General features: G+C 40.4%; 1 long non-coding RNA gene across 3 annotated transcripts in view; it reads left to right on the top strand.

Moving 5' to 3' along the window:
- Positions 1 to 18,744, top strand: part of LOC142067308 (uncharacterized) — a 78,756-nt gene that overhangs the window by 20,753 nt on the left and 39,259 nt on the right. Inside the window, exon 2 of one of the 3 annotated variants that reach the window (XR_012663976.1) lies at positions 17,710 to 17,780. The exons of the other annotated variants lie outside the window; for them this stretch is intronic. This is a non-coding gene — a long non-coding RNA (uncharacterized LOC142067308). The remainder of the gene's footprint in view (positions 1 to 17,709; positions 17,781 to 18,744) is intronic. 3 annotated transcript variants of the gene reach the window in all.

Below are 18,744 nucleotides of genomic sequence, written 5' to 3' on the forward strand. Positions count from 1 at the left end.
AGAGACACTTACTTACACATGTGTGTGCAAACAGTTACATTCAATACGTCCTTGTAATACTAAGTCTCTACATGAAAAAAAGATGTATCAGAAATAACCCACCTCCCCTAGCTGTCCTGGAGGTGCTTTGATGTGAATGCAGGAAAACTTCTACGCTTCTCAAATGAGGCATTCAAGGTGTAAGACAGTATCTGTTTTACCTAGAAGAATATTTATCATTTCCAGATTTAAAAATTTCCAGGAAATAAAACATAGTTATCTTGTGTAAACTTGTCTGAAAGCTCTTGTCCTAAGGCTAAATTGAATGTAAAGAGATATTAAATTCTTCCTGTAACGCTCAGCTTGGGGAAGCTGACCCATGTGTGTCTAGGTAGAAGTTAATTAAGAGGTTGAAAGGAATTACCACAATGCAAATTCTCTTCTTGCGTTAGTTACAAAAAATGAAAAAGTTGATACACGATTAAGTGGTCTATTTTGTCTTTGTTAATGTGTATAGCGTTACTTTTTAGTATTATGTGTATGGTGGAAGTTACTAGAAAAAAGCAGAATCTCACTTATGGGTCATGAATAAATAGGTCAGACAAACAAGTTCATTACTGATTTACTGTAGGATTCAGTCTCCTGTAAATATTTTCTTAACTGTTTCTGCCACATGGCTCCACAGTTGAGTCGATAACACATACAGAATGTAGCTTGGGTGCGTTGGAAAATTGATCTGTACATGATGCATTTCCAATAGACTGCAATTCAAACCAAGCAGTGATTAGAAGCATTCATTTATGGTGAATTATGGAAGTGATTGCACTAATCTTTTCTTTCTCTTTTGGTTAGTTATGTAGTGCACAGTAGAAAGAAACCATTTCACATCTCAGAAGCCTGAGCTTACTGAAAGCAAAATGTCTGTTGATTGTTCAAGTGCTGTTACAAAGAATATAATTCTAATGGCAATAACATATAGACAGAGCGGAGCTATGAGAAAAACTTTACATTACTCCAGACTCAGCAGAGATTTTGCCTCATAGTTGTTGGGAAATATACAGTAATACAAATATTTCTGGAATACACGAGGCCTGCACTTCTGTCAGAATGCCTTTTTTATTAATGCTCAGCTATTGGTTGACAGTGAAGGTCAGACGAGAGTGTATATGCTATTTAAAATATTAAAGGAGCTATGGATTTTGAAGATCAGCACCCAGATGTTTATTCCATGCTCTTCTGTGAGAGGATAAAAAGTTCTAAGATGCTGTGCTTTAGCTGCAAAGTTTTTTCGCCAATGTAGCTTTTTGCACGTGGCTGAACCAAATCTGAGTTAAAGTCTGAAGAGTTCGTCAGTCAGAGTTCACTAGTTGTGGACTTTTGTATGAGGTCGCTTTCCGTGGACAAAAGCTCCTTTGATATGGTTTTATAAGGAGCACACATGGTCTGGTGTACCTTTCATATTCATCTCTGTGACAGGAGCATTTCAAGAGCTAGTAAAATGCATGCTTCCCCTGTTTTGGGTTGGGTTTTTTTTACCAGTTATATGCTACTAACACTGTGCTAGCATTAATCTTTCTCAGATCCACAGAGTCTGACAGGGTATCCTTTTTTGGGGGTATTAGCGTTGTCAGTAAAGTTCATAGCTGTTTAAAGTCTTACTCACCCAATGTCAGCACGAAATGAGACCATTCTTCAGGACGCCTGGACATGACACCTGTTGCTGGATAGCGAAGCTATCATTTGCAGATTCCCTGAGAAACCATGGCTTCCAGCGCTGCTGCTCTGCTTGCTGCAGAGGATTTGGGATCAGAGAGGAATATCAACTCAGACGTAGAATGACCCCTCTCTGGACTGATCTATGTAATGGGCCTCATGTTTTCTCTTCTTGCTATCTGCCGCTCTTCTGCCATGCTCTAATAGAAACTGTGTCTCCTTGTCAAAGTCTGGCTTCATCACATGTGCATAATACATGCTGAGATAATAATTCGCCAGTACGGCCATACTTTGCTCATGAACTTTGGAAGTTGGCAGCTGCTTAAGAAATTTTGTATCCACGGGGGATGAGTATTATAATTTGATCCTTTTTCCCATCTTCCAGGGCAAATGACATACGATCATATCAGAATTTTTCCTTCTTTCAGGCTTGCTGTACTGAATTTTCATATATGGCAGCAGGTCTCACCAGAGGCACAGGTGCATTGAACACAACGTGTATCAGAGTCTGACCTCCAGGCAATCTCCACAAGGCAGCGTATGGTACTTGTTCTTAAGGGAGGCTTCAGTAGCCCTGAATAGCAAGCAGCTTCGGAACATCACAGGAACTATGAGAACTGTGCCAAAGATTCTTCCACAGAAGTACCTTCTTTTTTCAGTGTGCCCTAAAACGTTTCAGGGTGCCCCTTGACCTTCTGTCATAAAGTAGACCACAAGAGGAGAACTCGATGTAATCAGGGAAGGTTGCCTTGTTGCTTAAATCTTGTGAAGAAGGTGGGACAAACAATTTGGCGTTTAAGTTGCTGGTGTATAATTTTTTTTCTAAGTGTAAAATTAGGCTTTTAATTAAATATCTTTTGCTGCTCTTTTGTCTGAACACGGTCATGAGAGGTCCAGCTTGCTTGGCCCACCTCTTTTTCTATAAACATGCTGCCTAAAATTTCTTTGTCAGGGGCACCAGTTTTGCTGGAAGTTTTTAAGAGAATATTTGTGCTGCCACAGAGGAGGCTGAAGTACTAACTAGCAAAATTTTGCCAAGCTGTGGAGTTGAGGTGAAAAAAGTAATTTGGTAGAGTTAGCAATTACTCTGTGATAACAGGTTTTACATGGCTGCTTTAAAGTTCATCTGGGATTTGTCCAGGCTCTGGTACCAGGACAGGCTTTACAGTATCAGCGAATTTATTCAAACACTTATGCACTGCAAAAGTTTTCAAGCTACCCGTGCTTTACCATAAATCACGTACCGTGCTAGAGGCCTTACTTTGGGCAGAACCACAGATTGCCTCCCAGTCATTCAAGATCTGATTTCCTTAGGCTGAATTCAGTCTTTGAAAAAAAAATCCCATCTGCAGGATTCTCCCTGACCAGTGCTTCTCTGTGTGTCTGAGGAGGAGCTCACTTAGGAGTTGCTGTAGGACATGGTTCTCTGTTCCTAACACTGGCATGGCAGTAATTAAAACCAGTATTGTTGTTCACCCTTTATATATCAACACCTGAAAGCATTAGATTTTTTAGTCTGTATTCTATGGTAAATGTACTGGTTTTGGTGTTTTGGGTTTTTTTTTTTCCATTGAAGCTTTAGGAACAGAAGAGTGTTTAATGGCTGCAGCAGAACTAGATGAATAAAAACTGCATTTTGTTCCCAGAAGTGGCAGCAGGAGGTAAGATTTACTCACAGTCATCGAAGTAGGGATGTTGAAAGCACACCCCTACCCTAATTCCATTTACATCTGGGTGAACCTTTTGTCTGTGAACCTGTCTGGTTCTTTTTTTCAGCTGACAGGCACTCTTTGCTTCTACAACCTTTTGCAGCAATAGTATCCAGAAGTTCCCTACCATCTCTTTATAGTACTTTTTTGTACGTGTTCTGAACCAGACGTTTCATATGAGTTTCAATGGATGTCCACAAGTTTCAGTAACGTCAGGTTTTGTGAACAGCAGTTCCATATTCACCTTGTCCACCAACTTCATTTTCTAAACCTTCATCCTGCCCCACCTTCTTCCTCCCCAAACCAAGGAGTCACAGTCTTTCTAGTCTCTTTTCATAAGGCAGGTGTTTCATAATCTTAGTCTCTTTACATGCCCTTCTATGAACTTCTTCTAACTCCACTCTGCCGTTCCTGAGACTAGAACTGTACACAGACTCAGCATGTGGATGCAGAGAGGTGCCCCAAGGTTTGTGCAGGTGATTTGAGGCGTACGTATTTTCTGAGGTGTCTGACATTTGCAAGCAGTGGTGACATCTGATAAAACGATTTTTATGTCCACAGTAGCCAAGCCATCTGTTGCACTGAATGTTCATAAAAAACCCAAGGAACCCCTTCGCTCATGTGGAGAAATAATTTTGATATTCTGCAAGAGTGTATTTCAGCTCATTAGTATTGTTTTATGCAAGACCTTACAAGCTAATCGTTGCAGGTGCTGTCCTGTCATTCATGTCACAGGGCGATTTTATTATCAAAATGTTACTTTAATTAAAAAGGAAAATGTGCCTGAAGAGACTGCCATTTTCTGGGGACACATGGGCTTGCATAACCTGATAGAGAGAAACCGTCCAAACCTAGAGACCGGATTCACAACAATGAAGTGTAAAATGTCTCTTTTCTGCAGTGGCTTTTATTCACTGAAAAAAGCAGTCCTATCGCTTTGTCAGGCTGATTCCTAGTTTTTCTGCTGGCTCAAATTCTGCAGATATTGACAAGGCCTTTCTTCTTTCACAGTACTAAGATCAGACCTTGACTGCAGTTCTCCTTCAGGCATGTGAATTATGTCTCAGACTGGACACCAGGCCACCCTACCGAACACCACGCCACATTGCTGAGAGAAGCTAGTTCTGTCTCTTTTGGAGGGAGGCCATTTTTTTAAGGCAGTCGTCACTAATAATTTTTTAAACTGTCTTTCTCTTACTAGATATCAGAATATGAATATTATCTTAAAGCATGAGGGTTATCCCCTGCATTTATGAGTATTCTCTCACTATGTGTTTGTGTACACACACAAAGGAAAAATTTCAGTGTTTAGCTATGACTGACCCTAGCTTCTGCACTTAGTTGTAGTCCCTTCAGTACTATCTGGGGGAGGTACAAAGGATGTAGTAGGAAGTCCTGCTATGCAGTTAGGAGCATAGGCTTAACATCAAACTTGGAGTGAGATGCATTGGACTCTTGAGGGTGGGACATATTTTAAAATAGCCTAAAGAATGTGCTCAGTTGGAGGGACCCTGTCCTGACACCAAAATACTCGAAGGATGGACTTGCTCTTCATCATCTCTGTGTCCAGTATCTTCTTGCCTTTAGTGATAAACCTTAAAGAGTCTTTGGGGGAAGGCTGGAAAGAAGTGCAAATGATTGCATTTAAAGCACTGCTCTAAAAGTATTTCATATGATACTTGTCTTCCAGGACCTGAGCTCTGTATTGTGTAACAACAATGGAACTGGTGGAAGTGTAAAAAGCTGGGACTCCCTGCCAATGTTACAACTTGTCTTTACTACTAAAAAAGGCAGTAAACTGGGAGGGTATATCAAAGAGTGAATTGCTCTGCACTTGCCCTGTTTCTTGCAGTTGTTCTCTACGCATCTTCTGGACACTGTTGGAGACAGAACTGCAGGCCAGAATGACCTTTGGACTGAGCCAGTGTGGGAGTGCTTATGTGTGTTAAGTTGTTCTGCAGTAAAAGGCATAGTTCTGTGTGTGAGAAGTATTCTAAAAACTGAAAAGTATTCTGAAAACTGATTGAAGGCACAGCTTTTCAGTTTTGCTGTGAGGAAAACCGTGCATGGAGTCAACCCCTGTTAGGACTGTAATATTCATGTACCGGGTTTTTCTTTCAATAATACAGACATAGTCTCATCTTCACCATGATTTTTACCTCTGTATTGCTGGGTAAATCTTCTCAGAGTCTGCAAAATTAAAATCCCTCAGCCTTTATCAGCAGTGAAGTTCTCAACTGACTCACTTTTATGTATCCTGGACTTTCTTGCCTTGTGCGCTAATGTGGGACCACAAGTATTAACAGGGAGGTGGGGAGACTGGGGAATACAAAGCTTTAAGGAGAAATAGTGAAACAGCTGTAGTAGAGATGTGGGACGCAGCAGAGGATGAGGTGAAGTAGTAGCGAGAGGCCAGGTGAGATGGGGAGAGAGGCACTCGGGGGAAGCAGAAGGCTGCTAGTAACCACAAGTCTGTGTTGGCACAGGGAGAAATTAAAAATGTGCGTGTGCTGAATTATATTTTTGCATGCTGCACAGATATACTTAAATAACAGTACATTCAGTGGGTTGGCAGGAAGAAGGAGAATCTTGGGGAAACCCCCTTTTTTTTTTTGCCAATCAAGGTAGTGGATCAAGCCTTGAAAACAGGAACAGCTATGCTTTTCAGGCACACTTTCACACACACCCCCTCCTAGGGGTACCATGAAGAGGCTCTGTGGCATTGTCAGTAGACTTGCAATACTGTAAAGTGAAAGTACATCTGTGAAAGTCAACCATACAAAACCAAAATGCAGGTTAAAGACATGCAGCTGTAGCATTATTTGAAAACGCTCTCTGCATGCACAGGAGGAATCCAAACCAATTTGGGTTTGAAGAAAGCAGGGTTTACTCCAGGACACAATGTGCAGTGTTTGCAGATCATTGGACAGCTCAGTCTAGTACAGATCATGCCTTTTTATGGGGACATTCCAGCTCCAAAGAAAGCAAATTCTTCTGAAACACATTGTCTTAGTTAAACTTTTAATATGTTTTGATATTGCTAGCAGCAGCTTTATATGATGCAGTCATGTAGTGCTCAGCAAACAAAAACTTACTTTGCGTGCTGTTGGAGAAATTGGAAACTACAGATGAAGTGGATATATTACCACTATGAGATCTGCACAGTATTTTATACCTGGAATCAATGGGTTAATTACCTTGCCAGCACTACCTCGTGTCTGGTGAAGTACAGAGTGTTTCAATGAGAATGCTGTTCTGGGAGCAGTGGTAGAAGGCACGTGTTTTGGCTAGCTCATCTTGAGCCTGGGTAACGAAACTCATGTGGGGCCTCTTTGGATGGCAGGAAGAACCCCACTAGACCAGACAATCCCCAAATGAGAGATAGTTACTGGTTCTAACCTGGGTATCGACCTTATTCCTCCTTTCCTTAATGCAATGCACATGTCATATCCTCTTTCCAAACATGAAGAGGGTAAGACTAGAGCAGTCATTGCCATAAAAAGGGGGGTTGATTGTCCCTGCTATGATTGCTGTTTAGAAACATGCAGATAATGACTATTGCTGAAGACTCTTGCCTCATTTTGTCTTCATTCTTGTAATCTGAAAAACCATACAGTGTAGTTGGTGACTGGACATGGATGTGTAGCTGCCTTGTAGGTAGCATCATGCCTGGCTTCTGCATGAATATCCAAGATCTGTAGTGTTAAAGGCTTGGCGCTGCATGAGTTCCTGCAATTCTGCTATGTGTCTTGGCACCATTCTCATTGCTATGCTGTGATTCTTTTGAAATCCTGAACCGCATTGTCTTAAAACTATTCTTCATTATACAAGAAGAGAGAATTGATATTTTGGGTTTTCCTCTTCTTACTGTTCTCCTCAGGACATGCAACTACAATTTTATGTTTCATTTGTCATTTGATAGGCCTTTCCAAAATTTGTATCATTCCAAATACAAGCTGTCAGATGGGTGAAGTAATTCTGCTTGGAAATTAACCTAGGAATTGTTACTACATTAAGAGGAGAACTCAAACTTAAAAATCTCATGTAACACATATTCTTAATGTTTCCCTGTAAAGAACAGCTATTAAGGAGTTCTGGAGGTTCAGGGTAACTTACAGGATATTCAGAGAGTGCCTTCCTTATTCTTCAGCTCTAATCTTGATTTTATGCATGCAGCACTTTAGTGGGCTCTTAGTCACTGTGCAACCTTGTGGTCGGTGTGGAAAGTTGTGCGCATGCCTGGGTGGTTTTTTTTGTTTGTTTGTTTTTTTCATTATATATTTTCTGTGTACATATGGTCTATCAGTTCCTTAGGCACTTGAACTTCTTCAAAAGTATACAGCACTGTTCACACACTGTCCTTTTGGAATGAAACCATGCTTTTGTGATGGCTCTGCTAAAGAGGAAAGGGCATTAGTTACCTGCAGTTTGCATGCAATGCGGGAGAATAGGGAGGGATGGATCTTATAATCCATAGTTTTGGTTGTTAGTAAATTGTCAAACAAATAACCATCCCTGTTTGTAAATGTGAACTCCTAGATTCTTAAAGGCTTTCTCCAGGTAAAGCAGAGAAAGAGTGGTGCAGGTCCATGTTCTCAAGGTAGTGGAAAACACTATTACTTGACTGAAGCTTCAGTTAAGCACAGGGGAGGCAGGGCATGTAAAGACTCTGCCCAGTGCTAGAGTGGAAGCAGACTGCTCACCTCTATTTTTAAATGTCTCCTGTTCTTTTAGAATTATATTTAACATTGTACTGCCTTTAGATGTCCAGCATTTAAATTATTACCATTTACATAGTGCATTGATGAGGGACTGCAAACCAAATTCTAGCATGCCTGGCAAAGAAAGTATTTATGTAAGAGGTGACTGACAGCAATTTGTCCCACTCTGCTAAGTTTCTTCTGTGACTTCTGTGTCAAAAGCGAGTTCTTCAAAACCTCCAGCTCCCTTAATTTTTTAACCTGCTTGCTGGGAACAAGAAAATTCCTCTTTCCCAGCATTCTCCTTTTCACATTGCCCTTATTGCAAGGAAGAGCTGAGTGAAAAGGAGAAAAACCCAAACCAGAACAAAAAAACCCCAACGCAACCTTCATTCCAGAGTCAAATTTGCAATGAGAATCTTTGAGTCTATTTTTGTCCAATTCCATTTGGACAAAATTCAAGAATTTGATTTTTCCCATTGCTTTACTTTGTACTCTAGTTGACTCAGAAAGCACAGGCTGAAACCAATGCTGAACCACAAAATTCAATTAAAACACAGGGAGTAAGCAGGGAGAAGAAATCAATGGGTGGATTATTCTATCAGCTGCTGTTCCCATGATCTTCTTATCTTATCCCGCACTACTAGAAAAGCTGTTGGGAAGTGGAGTCATTGTAAAATCAGATCAAACTGCTGTGCCCTCTCAGCACGTAGCAGAAGATTGGATCAATAGCATGAGCCTATTCTTTGCTTTTCTTCTAAGCAGCTGGACTGCCAAATCCCTCCGTAGTATGGAGGCTAATCTCTTTTTTAATCCTCTACTCTCCCACTATGAAGTTAAACAACAGTGCCTGAGATAAGCATAAATCAGTACAGATGCCAGGCTTCTTAGGTATATGTTTTACTGCTGTTACATGCATCTAGCAACTAAGTCAGACATTTGGAACAGAAATGTTTGTCAATCACGAAGTGACCTATGTGTCTGTCAAAAAAGAATCTCAGGCAGGAGGGAAATGTTCTAAATGTTCTAAATTTGCAATATTTACAATATTTTTTTTTTCTTGTTCCTACTTCTATCATATAGTGTCACTTTTCCATGTAGATTATAATAGCAGCACTTCTAAAGTTTCACATCAAGGCTCCTAGAAACCAGTGGAAGTTAACAGAAACAGAACACGTTCTGTATGAGCTGTTTTAAAAACTGCCTATTGGTATAGGGATTTTCATTTAAATAGATTGACAGTCTTCATTTTGAAAAGGCAATGAGCCAAATGTGCTCTCTTTTTTTCTCTTTCTTTTGTATTCACTGATTATATTGAATTGGTTTACTGGTAGAAAACAAATCGTGTAAGCGTGTATGGATAGTCCTAAATTATGGAATGGCCAGATCACTGGAGGAAAAATGGATTGCCTATGACTCCCTTGAAAACCTTGCTATTATGTATCTGCACTGTGCCACAGAGCAGCAGACTTCATGTGTCTTTGGTGATAAACAAACTGAAACATTTCACTCTCAGAAATGCAATTCAGCAACTTCATGTACCTGGAATAATTGTTACATCACAATACCTATGTTGTAGTTATACAGTGCTAGTTCTGATCCTTCGCTCCGTACTTGAAACTTGGTCTCTGAAAGTTTGATATTTTTAACTGGGTTCAAGGGGTAGATACCAGTCTTTTGCTGTTGAAGTGGGAGCTGTAAGGTATTTGGGATGTGAGATTGCCTGTGACATTGCATAGTGATGTACTCCATCCACAGACTCCCCTGTGTACTCAGGAAGCATGCCAGTGAAAGTAATCTCACTGTCTGCTTACAGAAATAAATGGATAGACATAATCAACATTGCTGTAGGTAGTTTGAATGGCTTCCTGACCGTTCATCATAATAGTACATTGTCTCTCTTAAGCACCTACAAGCAACCATAAACATGTTTTCCTTTCCGCACTTTCAATATATTTATTTTTGTAACAGAAGGGGAGAGATGGAAAATCCTCTGTGCAGTAGCCACAGAAGCTGATCTTCCACTGAGCAGGCACATGGCCAACTGGATGCATGGGCATATATGCCGACAGCCGAAAGGACAGATGTATCAAATCAGATTTATGAGGTCAGTTTTCCCAGCCAATAAAGTGCAGATTGCTGTCTGCCCTGTTATAACCTTCCTGTGTTTAAATGGATGTGAAACAGATAATCCAGCCTTTGGCGGGAACAACACTGATAAAACACAAACATTATTTCTGTAGCCACATAAGATTATTTTTCCAATTCAGCAGAAAGTATTGGCTTAAAGATTGTTAAAGAGGTCACAGTATTTTTATACTGGTTGTGTGTGAATAAAAATTTTCTCAGTCCAGGGAAGGGACCATGTATGCTTATTGAATAGACTGTAGCAGCAGGGAAATTTACATCTTGCTGTAATGCAGCAATGGCAGATATGTCCTGAGCAAACATATCAACTCCTCAGACACTGAAAATCAGCCCATGCTGTTGTGAGCTTTGTGAGCAGTAGGGACAAAATGCCAATTACAATTTTGTAAGCAAAGTGTACTTGAAGTGTAAATGAAAGAACCATTTGTCTGTCTGTGGCACAGACTATGCCACTGCTGTACTCTCAGGTGGAATCGATTCCATCTTGCTAGGTGTTTGAGTTTTGTAGGTATGAAGATCTAGAACAGATTGTGAGAGCACTGAACTCAAATGCCCTTGGCATGAAGAATGGTCCTGAGCCCTGGAACAGGCTGGTGTTTCTTCCAGATGTGAGCCTGAATGTTCCCACTGCATCACACTGCAACTGTGACAGCAGAACACAGGACTATGTGATGTGTGATCCCTCGCAAGCATGCTGCTGAAACATTGCGGGAAAATTGGGTGGCGTGGGTTTAGCCACACTAATGCTAGGCCAGGAGATGCCAGTTTCATGGAAAAATGGCACGTGCACACAGATCTACACAGACAGCCTCTTGAAGGGCCAGTTGTAGCCATTAAAGAGATTGTTCTAGAGAACGGGACAATATTTTAAGATCTTTTCATCCTACCATTTATAATGATGACTGAGCATGTTATTTTCCCATACCTATCTATACAATTAAATGCAAATGTCCCATTATGATGGTGCTGTATCAGTTATCTCCAGTATAGGCTTCTGAAACATAAAGTTGCATTTTTGCCTTTATTTTTGGTAAAACAAAACTGTTTTCCATTCTATAAAATTCTTTCTCTCAGCAAACAACCCTAAATTCTTTCAATATTGTTGTTTGAATCTTTATTTACTTATCCTATGGGAAAAAAATGCAAATTAAAATATGAACATTATATGCAAGACACTTCAAGCAGATACTGAAATTGAATAGTAAAAATAGCTCTCTGATGGGAATATATTAAATAACATTGAACATAAAGGCTCCTTGGCAGTGTCAGTTGCCAGCTGCAAAAACATACGGTATTAGGATGGGAAACATACTAGGAAGAAGCAGGCACTTGGGAAGAATACATTAGTAAAAATGCTATTTTTATTTAAAGGTCTATACAGTCAAAGTTCATCTTCCAGCGTTTCCTAAAGACTAGGATGTGAGTGACATGAAACTTTGGAGCAAACACGTTCCTGGAATCATATTATCCTCACTAGAATCAAACGAGAATAAATTAATGCATTTTATTCAAACTTGTTGTGGACTTCATAAACTATTTTTTTCCTCAGATTTTTTTTTGCATTGTAAAACTGCAGAAGGAAGTGATAATTAATGTCCATAGAAAGTGGCAGTTTATGTTGATTGTTAAAGCCAGTAGGCCACACTGGAAACTATTATAGAAAAGAAAAATAAAGACAGCTAATTCAGATTTTAAGTTTTACAAAAATGACACTAAAGTGAAATGTTTACTGTGGCACCGTCACAGTCAAAATGCATTGCTTGGCAAAACTGGACCGTGCCCGTTTTCTGTTGTAGCTCGTGCAATGTGAAGAATGGATTTGGCTGACATTAGAAACACTTTCACAGGCAACTTGGCTCATGCCTTCTTTTATCATGCTGGACCTTGTGTCAGATCTGTGACAGATTCCTCACCTAAACTAGCGTTTTCCTTTACCTGCTGCAAAGAGGGCTTCCAACACTTCTCTTTGCGAGAGTTGCCGGGTGTGACTTTCTCCAGTTTCTCTGAGCAGAGGAGGCTCCTGTAATATCTTCTGAGCACTTTCTAACATTCAGAGTTCTTTTGTACTGAGATAGAATGTGCTAAATGGAAGCATTTGCATAACTTTTGAAACAGCTTTAGATTAAAATGCATTTATATTAAAAATTAGAGCTCTGCCTGTACTTCTCAGTCTGTGCTCTGTAGCAGGCACTTTCAGAAGACCATGTTCTTTCAAGCTGCCATCTCTGGAAAATTAGTAGAATAGAGTACTTTTTAAAGTGAGATGTGGCTTTCCATAGTGTTCCCTCACAATAGGTAACACCTTGTAAGTGGTTGCGTCTTGTCATAATTTCAGAAAAGCTTCCATGAGCCTCAATATCAAAAAAGAGGCAGTATTTACTCCTGCTCATTTCCTCACTTCTGAGGTTTTCAAGGACACTTCTCAATTTAGCATTGAGTGTGTTTCAGAGAGGATGTTTGAAAACTAAATTAGTACCTTCACATTAGCTCCCAGCTAACAAAAAAGCAAGCAAGCTGTCTTTTCTTACTTAAATTTTATCTTGATCCTAGGATGTAAGCCTCAACTTCTGTTGCCTAAACAACCGTAGGTGTTGACTAAAATACGCCACATGAATAAGATTGCATTTAGTACCCTATCGTGTTTGATGTCTTTTTTGGGGCTACTACTGATAACCTTCTGCCATTATGAAGGAGGTTTTGGTCTGATTTCTCCATTATGTTGTGATTTCCGTCAAAGTCGTAGAGGTCTGTCAGCCTTCAAGCACTGGATGCTGTCGCTACTTTGTTGGAAGATGTCCATGAAGCAGCATTGCTTATTCATTGGAATTCAACTTCCTTTAAAGGTTTGACCTTTTCAGTCCTTTCATGCAGGAGGTTGACTGTGCTTTTGGATCTAGGTGATCATGTACCACATTTTCAGGCCGTCCCTTGCAATTACTTTGCAACTTGTTGACATAAATTGATACATATAAAAAAAGTTCCATATTAAATTGGTGTAATTAAAATAGCCACAAGTTATCCCCACCCCTCTCTGTTAAAGGCATACAATGCTATGCTGCAGTTTTTGGTTTGTGGATGTGAATAACAAAACAGGATCCAGATCCTTCAATCCTTCCAGATCTAGCAATGTGCGCTGGCAGCCCAGGAAGCCAACCGTGCCCTGGGCTGCATCCCCAGCAGCGTGGGCAGCCGGGTGAGGGAGGGGGTGCTGCCCCTCTGCCCCGCTCTGTGAGACCCCCCTGCAGCGCCGCCTCCAGCTCGGGGCTCCTCAGCACAAGGACATGGACCTGTTGGAGCGGGGCCAGAGGGGGCACAGAAATGCTCCGGGGGCTGGAGCCCCTCTGCTGCGAGGCCGGGCTGGGAGAGCTGGGGTTGTTCAGCTGGAGAAGAGAAGGCTGCGGGGAGACCTTATTGCCGCCTTTTAAAGGGGGACTGTAGGATGGATGAGGGCAATCTCTTTGGCACGGCCTGTCGTGACAGGACAAGGGGTGATGGTTTTACACTAAAGGAGGGTAGATTTAGACTGGATATGAGGAAGAAATTTTTCACAATGAGGGTGGTGAAGCGCTGGAACAGGTTGCACAGAGAGGCTGTGGAGGCCCCATCACTAGAGACACTCAAGGCCAGGCTGGACGGGGCTCTGAGCAGCCTGATCTAGTTGAAGATATCACTGGTCACTGCAGGGGGGTTGCACTCGATGACCTCTAAAGGTCCCTTCCAACCCAAACCATTCTATGATTTTCTGAGATGTTTTATTCGCTCACATTAAAATGTCACCGTTACACAATGGTAAAAAGGCTCTGAATGTAACATGGACTGTTTGACACAGAACTGAGTGCCTATTCAAAGATCTCCTGTTGCAAAGTGAATTTTGAAAGCTGACCACAAAAAATATTGCAGTTTTCACACTTCAGGGTCCAATTCTACCTCAGAGAAATAGATGGCATGACTGACTGTGGACTTCATGGCAGGCAGGCGAGCTTCCAGTTCGCTAGAAGGCAAACTCCATTAAGCTACAATAACCTGTACAGATGTTCAAAACATTTGGGTTTCCAACCCAAACCTTTCTATGATTCTATGATGCTATGATTTATCATGGTGGAAAGAGCAAGTGCTTAGAATGTGATGCACAGCTTCATCCAGGGAAGTCAAAGATAGCTGTCTTAGCAAACTTTAGCTAGAAGCTGGGTTGCTGGCATCTTGGAAGAGAATAGGAAATAAATCTCATGCAGTTGGGAAAAGAATCAGTGACAAATTCTGTGTGAGAAGGTGGTTGCACTACAGAGGAAAAAGAGTTTCTGTCCTTTATCTTGTGTGCCTGCAGTTACAGTTATTCCATTAATTTTTGTGATGTAGATGTTAACCACATGCTGAAGATTACTTCAGGAGTCTGACCTTTTCCAATGTCTTATTTCCCTCCCTTTAGTTGAATGGGAGAGGTAGTTACGGAATTGCCAACAAACCCTGTGAGGACCAGATAACAACAAGGTTATGGTACACAAATGTTAGACTTCATCAAATTAATCCCAGGACAGTCACCCACATGCATTTATTGCATATAATCTTAACACAAACATACGTTTTATCTCTGTCATGGTGACTCAGTAGCAGGTGCTGAATGCATCCATTTTAATCTTAAAGCAAAGTATCAGCACCTGTTACAGAGATGTTTAAGACGATGCTTTGAAGGTATTGCTTTTATTTTATTTTACAATTGCAATCACATTTCACAATATTCAACTGTCTCTTGAAATTCTTAAGAGTAAGAACAGTAAGCAGTGTAAAACATGGAGTAATTTCAGATGCAGTCAGAGCAATTAAGGAAGTTAAGGATAGTAAACCTGAGGTACAGCATTCTCTGGTTTTCTTTGGATGCTGTTTCTGGTAAAGTCTGTTGTCTAGAGTATACCTGTGGCTCTTCAAAAATTATTACACTGAAATGTAAATATCTGCTTATGTATCACAGGTTGCTTGAGTCTCTTTCGTCTTTTTATTGTAAGTGAAGTGGCTCTGTGGTCTGCAGCTCTCCAGACACAGCAGCTGTGGATTTTTGTTCCTTTTCTTGGATACTGTGAAGTTATGCTTCTTATTTGCAAATTCTGTTTAATGAAGGGAATTCTGCGGTGTCTTCCACTTACAAAAACAAAGGGTGATTGCTTCTGTTTAAAGTCTGCACTTGTCCTTACAGGCAAGAAAAACGAAGTAGGAGAGGGGCATTCCTGAGGAGTTGATATCCTGAGGAACAGTGGCTTTCCTTTTACAAAATTAAACTGCAGTGTAGTAGATCACCAGGTTCAACTTTTGATAGACTGGTATATTTTAACCATCTAGCATTAGCAAATAATTCCGTATAGTCATTCCCTTGAGAAGAAAAACAAGGTTTTCTGACTGCCACTAGGAGATGAGAAGAAATTCCGTGTAGCTCCTGAAATGTTGCCCGCTGATCCGTCAAAGTAACATTTACTCTCAGACAGTGTCATGTTTCACCTTTATTGCTCATATGATTGTTTTCAAATTTTAGGCTTTAACTATGCCAGGACAGTTGATCTGTAGGCTCAGGGGATTACTAAGTTCTCTAAAGAGGGGTAAAGAAAACCAAGCTTCAGTCTTGGGGTGGGGCATTACTCCATGTCACAAAAAAGAAACTGCATATTAATTCAAATACCGAACAAAACCACGGCAGAAAGTTCTCAAACCAAAACTCCCAGAGGGCACGGACACATAACTACAAAATAAATGCTAAGGAATCTTGGACATAAAGAAGTTCTATAAAAATACAATGCTGCCAAAAATACCACGTCCCATCCAGCCCAGATAGCAGGTTACATTTGTTTGTGGGCTTTCATATTCAAAAGATACACACACATACACATATATATGTGTGTGTGTGTACATATAAATATATAAATATACACATAAAGAACCAGATTTAAAGTTCAGAATAGTCAGAGGGCTACACTTGGTCACCTAATTTTAAAATAAGAATGTGGAAAAACCTCTGCATATCTACTGCAATACTATCAACTGTCATCTTACTCTTAAAGTTAATTAAGTCCCTAGAGATGCAGCAATCTTGGAAAGACGTAGCTGTTTAGTACACAGAGCCGTGAGGCTCTGAAATGAAGTGGTTGCCTTCCCTGAGCTTCTCCATAGGTAGACTGGATCAGATTCTAGAAATGTGGTGATCACCTTCCGCGATCCCAGAGGGATTGCATCCAGCAAATGTTCTCAGAATATGGTTAATGCTGGCCTGTAGGTTGGAGGTCTGTAGAAACAATGGGGTGGGCTTTGCTTTGCTCTGCTCTGCACTAATGCCCAGCCCTAACACGACAGGTTGGCAGTGAGAACACTCTCTCAGAAGATGGGTGATGCGGGTTGTAACATTTTTACGGAAAGAAGAAATTCACCTTGTTCCTCTTGCTTCCAGGATAGGTGCAATAAAAACTGAGGCAGTGTAGGGAATGAGTGCAGTACGCTGTAGTGCAGTTGCATTCGTTGCCACAATTCCAATGAATAGGGGCTACAGAGAAATTTTGAAATGAAGTTGCGGGTGCCTGCTATTGAGAGAGTGGTTCCAGGCTGTATATCCTATATGGTTCCTTACAGACTTGAAGAAAATACCCAATTCCCAGTGAGCAGTAATATTTCAGATATGCTCTAGCCTCATTGTCACTTCAGGCAGTCTTTGCTGGTTAGGCTGAGCCAGTTAAACTTCCCTCCACGTGGCGTGATCCTTGCTCTGGAGTGCCTTGTTCCCTGCGTATTGTGGTACATTTAATCTTAGGTTCTGAATTCCACAGTTGAGATCAACCATGCAAAACCTAAGTGTTTCAATCATTGATTTTAAATTGTCTGGAAAGATATGACGTGAAGACATAGAATTCAGCAGAACTATGATTATTTACATCAGCTGAGAGAGGAACATCCCTGGAAATTATTTGCAACGCTGGTAAATTTTGATATCATTATTTTTTATTAATTTAGTTGTTTAATGATTTAACTTCCTCTCAAAAATATGTGTAAATTCATAGCATAGAATTGAAGTTCGTAATCTTTATGTATTCTGTTTTCCTCACACAATGTAAGAGCAGAGAAAGCAAAGGAGCTCCACAATTCCTCTTCATTTTCCTCTCCTGTTTTTCTCCTCTGTTCCCCTTGCCCTTCCCCTTGCCCTTTCCCTTCCCCTTTCTTTCTGCCACAGTATATGAACTACAGCTGTAGACTGTGGAGGAATACAAGTGTCTTCCTCTGAGGAGACACCATTAGCTTCCACTTACTGACAAAGCGTAGTTCAGAGACTTTGTGCAATGTGCAGATTTATGAATCAGCTGTAAAACCATTTATCTTCAGTAGAAATTATCCCTCAGTCTCTCTGACTAGAAACAAGAAATTTACTATTTGTTTTAGTTAGTGACAAAAGCAATCTACTGCTAAAGCTTGTTTTCTTCTTCTGGTTTTAGGGAACTTTCAATAAAAATTTCACTTGTCCTTAGTGTGATGTCTCCATGAACCAAACCTATTCTGGTGACAGGTAAACTGTAACTGCATAGCTATAAATATTTAATTTTGCTGTATAAACTATAACTACATACAGTGGTACATGCCTGTCTCTTGCTGATGTGTTTAGTTAGGTTAGTTCTGTAACATATCTGTATAAATTGAAACTACAACAAATTTGGTTGGGTGAACATTCCCTAGTTATATTTCTCTTCAGTGTACTTGAATTCTGCATTTGCAGCATGCTGAGGCTATCCTTCAATAGAAGCCTTTAGCATTGAGGACAGAACTAGAGAGAAGGGAATAAGCTACCTTGTTACCTTGCTTGTTTGGAGGAAAAGTCATGTAGTTACTGCAGAACAACTGATGTGCAAAATCCTGTTTATGCTAAAGCCTGATAATGGGAAATGAACTAAATAAAATAAATATTTTTAATAAGAACATTATAATTTTTTTCTAGGCTGAAATTATATCAAAATCATAATGATATATTTCAGAAACTGCATTTCAGTCATGAAACTGCGAGGCTGTCACAGTCTATGAGAGTAGAGTCCTTATGCATTGCAATGAATGGTTTAGAAGGTAGGCAACAAGACACGATGAAATAGTCAATGTCCAGGAAATCCTGCAGGGCTCTTGATCCCAGGATCATCAGCATTCATAAGTGATTGGGAATGGGGAAATAATGAGTAGACTACATTTTGTGGTGGGCTCTAGCCTTCAGTCTCTCCGAGGAATTACAGGAGAATGTTTTTACATTATGTGTCAAATGAAATGAAGGATAAAGGTCTATGCAGGTAATGTGAAGTGATGGACGAGGGTTTTAAAAAAAACCCAAACCCTTGAAAACCTAATTTTGCATTTATAGTACTTGGCTCTGAGCGGACTATTAACAGTCAGGAAAAATACCTGTAGTGGTCATCGGAGGTTTTTGCTTTTAGTTAGTCTGGAATGGTAAAAAAAAGCAAGGTGACTTGCAGAATAAATTCTGTCACTGT

Source organism: Phalacrocorax aristotelis, chromosome 21 (assembly GCF_949628215.1).
Source record: "Phalacrocorax aristotelis chromosome 21, bGulAri2.1, whole genome shotgun sequence".
NCBI lineage: Eukaryota > Metazoa > Chordata > Aves > Suliformes > Phalacrocoracidae > Phalacrocorax > Phalacrocorax aristotelis.